The sequence below is a fragment of the Myotis lucifugus genome, unplaced genomic scaffold (genome assembly GCF_000147115.1).
Source record: "Myotis lucifugus unplaced genomic scaffold, Myoluc2.0 scaffold_14, whole genome shotgun sequence".
Lineage (NCBI taxonomy): Eukaryota > Metazoa > Chordata > Mammalia > Chiroptera > Vespertilionidae > Myotis > Myotis lucifugus.
In genome coordinates this window covers 875,497-885,344 of record NW_005871062.1, presented here as the reverse complement: position 1 = coordinate 885,344, position 9,848 = coordinate 875,497, and the positions used below count along the sequence as shown (strand labels likewise).

Sequence of the window (9,848 nt, the reverse complement as noted above, 5' to 3'; positions counted from 1 at the left end):
TCATGTAATCTCAAGTAAACATACATATTTCCTCACAGTAGTTTTCTTCTGTGACCTCTCAGTTCACTTACCCTGTCTTTTGATATCATTTCAGATTTAAACCTTAAAGGCACTGTGCCCTCATTTTTGTTTATTGGTTTTGTTTTGTTTTCTGCCTCTTCTTTTGCTCATTCTACCTCTTAAATACTCTAAACATAAAATCTATACATGGCTCTTTTGTAAGACCTTTACTGATCTCCTACAAAGTTGACTGAAGTTTTGTCCGTCTACTTTTACTGTTTCATTATCCACAACATTGATGATTTTCTTTTGTACAATATGCCAAATCCTTCATTCATCCTAGATGCTTCCAACCAATAGTTTATTTCCACATGGGAAAACCAACACCATAACTAAATTATCTAAGCTACTCTTCAAGGATACAAGAAAAAGAAGGGGAATTAACATCATTAAGTGAGTCAGTGAAAGGCATTTGGACTCAGTCATGCAGTATTATTCTCATTCTCTGAGCCTGAGAAAAAGAAAGAAACCTGCCCAAGGTCTCACAACCAGTAACTGAAAAGGAAGTCAAACAGGTAATCTTCCTCAACAGCTCACTTGGTCCATATTCACTCCCCGAGAAGAGTGTTCTCTTGTATAAATTATGCTTTGCCTATCAACAGTACAGAAACTTCCAGTTAAAGATCACAGATTGAATATACCTATTTATCTCCACTTTCTCCAGAACTCTAATTAAAGGGGGAAAATAGGGAGTTGCTAATCCACAAGGACAAAGAACCGAAGACATAATAGTAATAATGTTACCAGAAAGGGGGCCTGGCCCCAAACGGTCTGCCTAGGGCCCCTCAGTAGTGTGTGGCTTCTTGACTTCGTGCAGGGAAGATTTCAGCCCAGGTGATTTTTAGAGGACAATTATTAAAGCTGGGGACAATAAAACAAGGAATAGCCTGGGATAGAAGCAGCAACAGGAAAGGGACTAGGTGGGGAAATGAGTCTACGCTAGCCTGCTTTGGCTCATTAAAAAGTCAGAGAAGCCCTAGCCGGTTTGGCTCAGTGGATGGAGTATCGGCCTGAAGACTGAAGGGTCCCGGGTTCGATTCCGGTCAAGGGTGCATGCCCGGGTTGCAGGCTCAATCTCCAGTAAGGGGTGTGCAGTTGGCAGCCAACAATTCTCTCTCATCACTGATGTTTCTATCTCTCTCTCTCCCTCTCCCTTCCTCTCTCTGAAATCAATAAAAATTTTATTTTTTTTAAATATATTTTATTGATTTCTTACAGAGAGGAAGGGAGAGAGATAGAGAGTTAGAAACATCGATGAGAGAGAAACATCGATCAGCCGCCTCCTGCACATCTACTGGGGATGTGCCCGCAACCCAGGTACATGCCCTTGACCGGAATCGAACCTGGGACCTTTCAGTCCGCAGGCCGACGCTCTATCCACTAAGCCAAACCGGTTTTGGCAATAAAAATTTTAAAAAATTAAAAATAAAAATAAGAGTCAGAGAAGCCCTACCAGGTTTAGCTCAGTGGATAAAGCATCCATCCACCCATGGACTGAAGGGTCGCAGATTTGATTCTGGTCAAGTTACAGACTCCATCCCTGGCCTGGGTCGGGGCAGTGCAGTAGGCAACCAATGGATGAATCAGTCTTTCTTTCTCTCTCTCTCTCTCTCTCTCTCTCTCTCCCCCACTCCCTTCCAGTCTCTCTAAAAAACCAATGGAAAAAATATCCTCGGGTGAGGATTAACAAAAAACAAAACAAAAACAAAAAGACAAAGAAAAGAGATAATCCAGAAAGAAAAAAAGTTAACTATGATTCATTTCTTCAGCTGTGTAAGAGAAGCTGTTAAAGAATGAGCAGATATTAAAAAGGAATATTCAAACAGTAAAAAAGAAGTTGTGGAAACTAGGGTTAGAAAATAAGTTGCATATATCATCCAGAAATTTCGAATAAAAAGACAAATTTTCTTTAAATTTAGATAATTAATTCAAAATATAAGTATAATCAAAATTCTAGGAAAAAAATAACAAAAAAGGAGGAAAATTAATTATCAAAGAAATAATGTTTCCCCAGAACCAAAAGACATGAGTTTTCAGATTGAAAGTCTCCAAGAAAATACATAAAAAAGACCCATCCTAAAGCACATCATAATGAAATTTCAGAATACCAGAAATAAAGAGTAAATCTAAAAAACCTTCAGAGACAAAAAATGAATCAAAAAATCAAAACAGCACCCTATGTGTCAACAGCAACATTGAAAACCAGCAGACAATGGAGTACTGCCTGAAAATACTGAGGGAAAATGGTTTCAACTTAGTCTTATAAACATTTTCAGACATATAAAGTCTCAAAATAAAAAATGCACCTTTTCAAAGGAAGGTAATGAAAACTATGCTCTGCCAAAAAAAGTAAACAGAAAAGATAACATGAAAACCGAATCCAATATAAAAAAGACAGAGGAAATTCCCATTATCGAAAAAGTAAAGGGAATGAAGAAACTAAAAAGATAAGCCTTGACTTGGAGGAAATATTTGCAAAATACTTATCTGGCAAAGAATTATTATTTAAAATATACAGAAGAACTCTTAAAACTCAACTAGAAAAATAATATGCCAACAGAGAAATGCAATTAAAATAACAATGAGATACCACTACCCACCTAATTAGAATGGCCAGAATACTGACAATACCAAATGCTGGTGGAGCAATATTGTGGTGGGAATGTAAAATGGCACACAAACTGTGCTTGTGTGGTTCAGTTGGCTGAGTGTTGTCCCATGCACCAAAGGGTTAGATTCCTGGGCAGGGCACATGCCCAGGTTGCAGGTTCCATCTCCAGTCAGGGTGTGTGCAGGAAGCAACCGATGGATGTTTCGCTCTCTCCCTCTCCCTTCCTCTCTAAAATCAATAAAAAAATAATAAAAGTAATAAAATGTCACAATCACTTTGGAAGATAGTTTGGGGATTTCTTACAAAATTAAATATAGTCTTTCCATGCAACCCAGCAATTGCACTACTTGGTATTTACCCAAAATAATTTTAAAACTTATGTCCACACAAAAAATCTGCACAAAGATGTATACAGCAGCTTTATTCATAACTAGGGGCCCAGTGCATGAATTCATGCACCTTAAAAGGAACTGTGGGCCGCGAAGCTGCAGTAGGCACAGGGGCGGGTCTCAGACCATCCTCCGCCCTCCCACCTGGCCCCTCCCGCTGCGGCTCCTGGTCCCCTGTCTGCCGGCAGCCCCGCTCCCACCACCACTCCCATGTGCTGACAGTGCCAGCCCCGCTAGCACCTGCTGAAGGCACCAGCCCCAATCGCTGAAGGCACGGAGAGATTGCGGCCGTTGCCGGCAGCAGGTGGGAGTGGCAGCTGCCGGCCCCAATCTCCCCTCAGGAGCAGGGGGAGGTGGAGAAGCCCTGAGGGGTGATCGGGGCCGGCAGCCGCCACTTGCACCCGCTGACGGCACCAAGCGATCGGGGCGGCGCTAGGCACCGGCAGTGGGTGTGAACAGCGGCTCCAGCGCCAGCAGCGAGTGCAAGCAGGGCCGGCATCGGCAGCAAGTGTGAGCACCAGGCAGGACTGCAGCGCACGGGAGCAAAGAATTTTCAGTAACCACCAGAGGCTCACCCCAATGACAGCAACCGATGCCCCACCTTGTCTAGCGCGCCCGCCCCCCCCCCCTCACCTGCTCCACCATCCCACTGCGGCCGACGCCCGCCATGGTCCACGCATGCCCCCTGGTGGTCAGCACAAATCGTAGTGACTGGCTGTTCAGTTGTTCCGCCATTCGGTCTATTTGCATATTAGGCTTTTATTATATAGAATTGCCAGAACTTGGAAGCAACCAGATGTCCTTCAGCAGTTATACAGTTATATAAACTGGTACATCCAGATAATGTAGTATTTATTTAGTGCTAAAAAGAAATGAGCTATCAAGCCATGAAAAGACATGTTGGAACCTTAAGTGTATATTACTAAGTGAAAGAAGCCAATCTGAAAAAGCTACAAACTGTATGACTCCAACTATATGACATTGTGGAAAAGGCAAAACTATGTATGAAAAGAGTACACATATCCGTAGTTGGGGTGTGGGGATGGGGGAGGAATAGGCAGAACACAGGAATTTTAGGGCAGGGAAACTATACTGTAAGATACTATAATGGTGAATACATATCACTACACATTGTAGAAATCAATAAAATGTACATCAGCCCTAACCGGTTTGCCTCAGTGGATAGAGCGTCAGCCTGTGGACGACTCAAGGGTCCCAGGTTCGATTCCGGTCAAGGGTATGTACCTTGGTTGCAGGCACATAACCAGTAGGGAGTGTGCAGGAGGCAGCTGATCCATGTTTCTCTCTCATCGATGTTTCTAACTCTCTATCCCTCTCCCTTCCTCTCTGTAAAAAATCAATAAAATATATTTTTTTAAAAAATGTACATCAACCGTGAACCCTAATGTATAAACTATGGATTCTGGGTGATAAGCTGTGACAGTGCAGGTTCACTGATTTTAAGAAATGTACCGCTCTCATTAGGGATGTTGATAACTGGGTAGACTATGCATGTATGGGGATATAGAATATATAAAAATTTTCTGTGTCATCCTATTTTGCTGTGAACTTAAAACTTCTCTAAAAAATAGTATCTATTTTTTTAAAAGGAAAGGGAATAGTCACAAAATATGTATGTGACATACATATTCAAGTATCCAGAATAAAGAACTTCAATTCAAAAATTAAACACAACCCTTTTTTTAAAAAATGAGTTAAGAGATTTGAACAGAATTTCACAAAAGATATTCAAATAGCCAATGAGTACTTTTTAAAGTACTTGACATTATTAACTAACAGAAAAATTAAAAACATAATCACACGGAGACTTCTGGATTAGCATGTAAGGAGCTTAGATGTTACCACTCCATCCTAACAAATAGAACACTGGACAAAGAAAAAGCAACAATTTTTCTTTGATCCATCAAAGAAATGAGGTCACAGGGCAAACTGCTACACCAAAAAGTAAAGAGACAGACAAGTGAGTACTGGAGTAGAAACCTATGTTGGAACCCGTACTGTGTCCTTTGAAACCCAAAAGTTTTAAATGTTGATGAAATCCAATTTATCAATTATTGTTCAGGTTGCTTGTACTTTAGCGCAACATATCTAAAAAACTATTGCCTATTTCAAGGTTACAAAGTACACTCCTTTGTTTTCCTCTTAGAATGTTATAGTTTTAGCTCTTGCATTTAGGTTTATGATCCATTCTGGGTTAATTTTGCATATGGTGTAGGGATCTAACTTCATTTTTTGCATTATGGATTTCCAGTTGTTTCAGCACCCTTTGTTGAAAAGACTATTCTTTCTAAACAGAATATATCAGTATCCTTATCAAATTATTGGTTTACATAAACATAATGGTTTATCTAGTCCTGGACTCTCAATTCTATTCCATTGATCTATACTTCCATCCTTATGCCAGTTCTACACTATCTTGACTACAATAACTTTGTAGTAAGTTTTTATATCAGGAAGTGAATTCTCCAAACTTTCTTCTTCTGTCTCAGCCTTTTTTTTTTTTCTATTGTGGGTCACTTGCATTTCCATATCAATTTTAGGATTATTTGGCAATCTTCAAAGAAACTAGCTGGAATGTTGATAGGGACTGTATTTAGTTTAGAGATCAATTTTTTTAATTAGTTTTTTTATTGATTTTAGAGAGGGAGTAAGGGAAAGGGAGAGAGCAAGCGAGAAACATCAGCTGCCTCCTGTATACCCCTACTGGGATTGAGCCTGCAACCTGGGCATGTGGCCTTGACCGGAATTGAACTGGCAACCTCTTGGTACATGTGAAGATGCTCAACCAACTGAGCCGGCCAGGGCTAGAGATCAATTTTGAGTGTTCTGATCTATAAACATGGAACATCTTTCCATTTAATTAGGTCTTTATTTAAATTGTGTTATGTAGTTTTCAGTACATAGTCTTGCACTTCTTTGGTTATTTATTTTATTCTTTTTGCTGCCACTGTTAAATGAAAGTGTTGTGCTTGCTAATTTATAGAAATATAAATGGTCACTGATTGAGATTTTTTCTTTTTTTTAATGTAGGTGTTTCCAGGTATAAATTTCCCTCTTAAGCACTTCTTTGGCCATACCCCATAAGTTTGATATGCTATGTTTTTATTTTCATTGTCTAAGAGTGTTTCCTAATTTCCTTGTGATTTATTCTTTGCTCCACTGGTTATTTATAAACATGTTGCTTAATTTCCACCTATTTGTAAATCTCTCAGATTTTCTTTAGTTATTGATTCTACTTTCATTTCATTATGGTCAAAGAACATATTTAGTACAATCCCTTTTAAATGTATTGAAACTTATTTAATGGTGTAACATATGGTCCATGCTAGAAAATATTTTCTGTGCACTTGAGAAGAATGTGAATTCTGCTACTGTGTGAAGTGTTCCATAGATATCCACGAAGTCCTATCTATTTTGTTGATCATCTGCCTAGCTGTTCTACCCATTATTGAAAGTATTTATGAATTATTATTGTTGAATTGTCTATTTATCCTTTCATTTTTTTCAGTTTTTGCTTCATGTATTTTGGGGCTCCCCTAGTAAGTTTATAAGTGTTATGTCTTCCTAATAGATTGACCCTTTTATCATTATAAAATGTCCTTTATCTCCAGTAATTTTTGGCTTATAATCTATATTATCTGATATTAGTATAGCTATTCCAGCTCTCTTTTGATACTCATTGCATGCTTTACCTTTTCCTACCCTTTTACTTCCAACCTTTTGTGGTTAAATCTAAAATATGTCTCTTATAAACTGCATATAGTTGGATCATTAATGAAATTTTACATTACAAAAAGTTTTCAAAAATACTAGTAAGACCAAAATATGTAGAAAGACATACTCACTTCTGAAATTGAAGAAACTACTGCAAAGATAAAATATTCAAGAACAGCCATTAAATTTGGAGGGAGGCACAAACCAATAACAAGGGAAAACTTATCTCACCAGATATCATAACAGACTATAAAGTATTGCAACTAAAATATTAATGGTATTTGCAAGAGAACAGATAAATACATTAATGGAAAAGAATAGAACCCAGAAAAAGACTCATGTATGTATGTGTGTATGTATATGTTCTTGTGTGTAATTTTAAATCAATAAGGATAGAGTACTCAGTAAAAGGTATTACAAGTAGCTTTCAACAGAAAGAAAATTATATTACCTCCCACACTCAAAATTAAAATGCAGTTGCATTACATGACACTAAAATTACTACAAAATGGCCGTGGCCAAGTAGTTCAGTTGGTTAGAGCATCATCCTAATATGCCAAGGTTACAGGTTTAATCCCCAGTAAGGGCACATATAAGAAACAACCAATGAATACATGAATAAACGGAACAATAAATAGATGTTTCTCTCTCTTTCACTCTCTGCCTTCATCTCTCTCTCTAAAAATCAATCAATAAGAATTACTATAAAATGATATAAAAATATCTATATACTGTATATATATAAAAGCCTAAGCGACCATTATGACTGAACAACCGGTCAACCAGTCACTATGATGCACACTGACCACCAGGAGGCAGATGCTTGACAAAGGAGCTCCCCCTGGTGGTCAGTGCACTCCCACAGCCAACCTTCCACGGCCCCTCCTCCCAGCCAGTCAACCTCCCGCATCCCCCACCCCCGCAACCCGGCTGGCCCCCCAGAAAGGCCTAGATCCCTGGCCAGGCCAAGGGACCCTACCTGTGCACAAATTTGTGCACCAGGCCTCTAGTCCTATAATAATAAGATAGGGGAGAATTTTCTAGGTAATAGACAAAAGCCAGTTTTTAAAGAAGCTGTGTGTGTGTGTGTGTGTTTATTGATTTTAGAGAGAGTAAAGAAAGAGAGAGAGAAGGGGGGAGGGAAGGAAAGAAGAGAGGAAAAGAGGGAGAGAGAAAGAGAAACATCTTTCAAAACTTCACTAAAATACAACTTAATCAGTATCTTTCCCTTTATTTTATATTCAATGATTACCTTATATAAAAAAAACAAAGATATGCTCTGGCCTATGTGGCTCAGTTGGTTGGAGCATCATCTCCTGCACGGGAAGGTCGAAGGTGTCAGCTTCCATCCCAGGTCAGGGTGGGTGTGGGAGGCAACCAATGTATCTTTTTCTTTCTCTCTCTCCTCCTTCCCCCTCTCTCTAAATTAAATAAAATAAAAGATATCATATGGTTTGTGACCAACACCAGTGGCTAGAAGTTCTCCAAGTCACTTCTTTCAACTTTCTTTTAAAAATGAAATTTAAAATGTGGAATAAACTGCGCACAATGCCATTTTCTCTAGGAGAAAAAGGCTGTGATTACCGCATTAAAAAAAACACACACAACAAATAGCTGATTCATATTAATAAAAATTTCACTGAAAGCGTAACTTTATAAGATATGCTTTAAAAATTACTTCATTTGCTACACAATCCTGAAATCTAACCTGTAAAGCTGTCCTACACAATCCATCAGTGTCTCCTGAGTCCTTCAATTCACCCAGAACCTGAGAGTTTCAAAAGCTAATACCAACAGCAATCAAACCAGGTGCAGCTTGTTACAAGCAATAGCCCTAAATTCCAAATAAAATTAATAACAAGACACTGGCCCGGTAAGTCAACTGGTTAGATTCGCCAGGGTTGTGGGCTCAATCTCCTCCCCCACACCCCCACACCCCCACCCCCACGTCAGGGCACATACAAGAATCAACCAATGAATTATAGAAGCAATTGGAAAAAATAAAGTGTTGTTTCTCTAGCTCTTCTCCCCTTCCTCTCTCCCAAATCAATTTTTAAAAAAATTTTTAATTAATAACTAAACAAAAGTCAAAACCACCGTGTTCTTAAATTTTCTCTTAGAAGTAGGAGTTCCTTAGTTTTACAATAGGTTGCTTTTCACTGAAAAAAGAACGGGAAATCTAATTAACAGTGATAAGGATGAGAACAGTTAGTTCCCAGGCAGAGGATGCAAGAAATTGACAACGCAGGCTTGACCTAGAGACCTCTCTTTCTCTTTCTCTCTCTCTCTCTCTCTCTCTCTCTCTCTCTCTCTCTCTCTCTCTCTCACACACACACACACACACACACACACACACACACACACACACACCAAAGCTCTGGGGACGCTTTCAAGAAATGTCACTGCCTAACGGAAGTTTTAAGGCCTAAGGACAACCCTAAGCCTGTAAATACACTGCAAAATACAATCAAGCAAACTCCATTCTCCAAAACAATTCAGGAGTTTCCTACGATGCCCGAAACGGAAAGAGCGCGTACTCCGTCTGGCCACCCTCGGGACCGCGGCCTCTCACACAGGAGGGAGGGAGGGCAGCCCATGGGAATCTGGGCGCCCCCTCGCCGGTTCAGGTGACAGACCCGCTGGGGGCATCTGACTGTGATCCCGGGCCTGCGCTGCGGGAAGAGGAACGTAACTGCAACCTTCAGAGCCTACTTCCGTCCTCAAAACAGAAATGCACTGTTTCTCCTACTCCTCGCCCCTCCATCCAACACCTCTCCACAGCGCTACCCGCTTCAGAAAGCTTAAGTGGAAAGCAAAGCCCACAGAATGTGGTTGGTCCAAGCGCCCCCACCCCCGACCCCGGCGCAAATCACCCGCCAGGGCCGTCCTGGGAGCCCCTCTGGCTGGGGATTCGCACGCAACAGAAATCGACGTCCCAGTTCGCCCCCACACCCCACCCCACACCACCCCACTTCCTCCATGGGGTAAGGAGAGTGGAAAAGCGCAAAGAGGAACTAAGTGAACTGCGAGAGGCTGCCCGGCAAGCTCTCTTA

At 40.3% G+C, this 9,848-nt stretch overlaps 1 protein-coding gene across 1 annotated transcript in view; it reads right to left on the bottom strand.

Annotated features, from left to right (window-relative positions):
- The window catches only part of ACAP2 (ArfGAP with coiled-coil, ankyrin repeat and PH domains 2), a 144,185-nt gene that overhangs the window by 132,773 nt on the left and 1,564 nt on the right, over nucleotides 1-9,848 (bottom strand).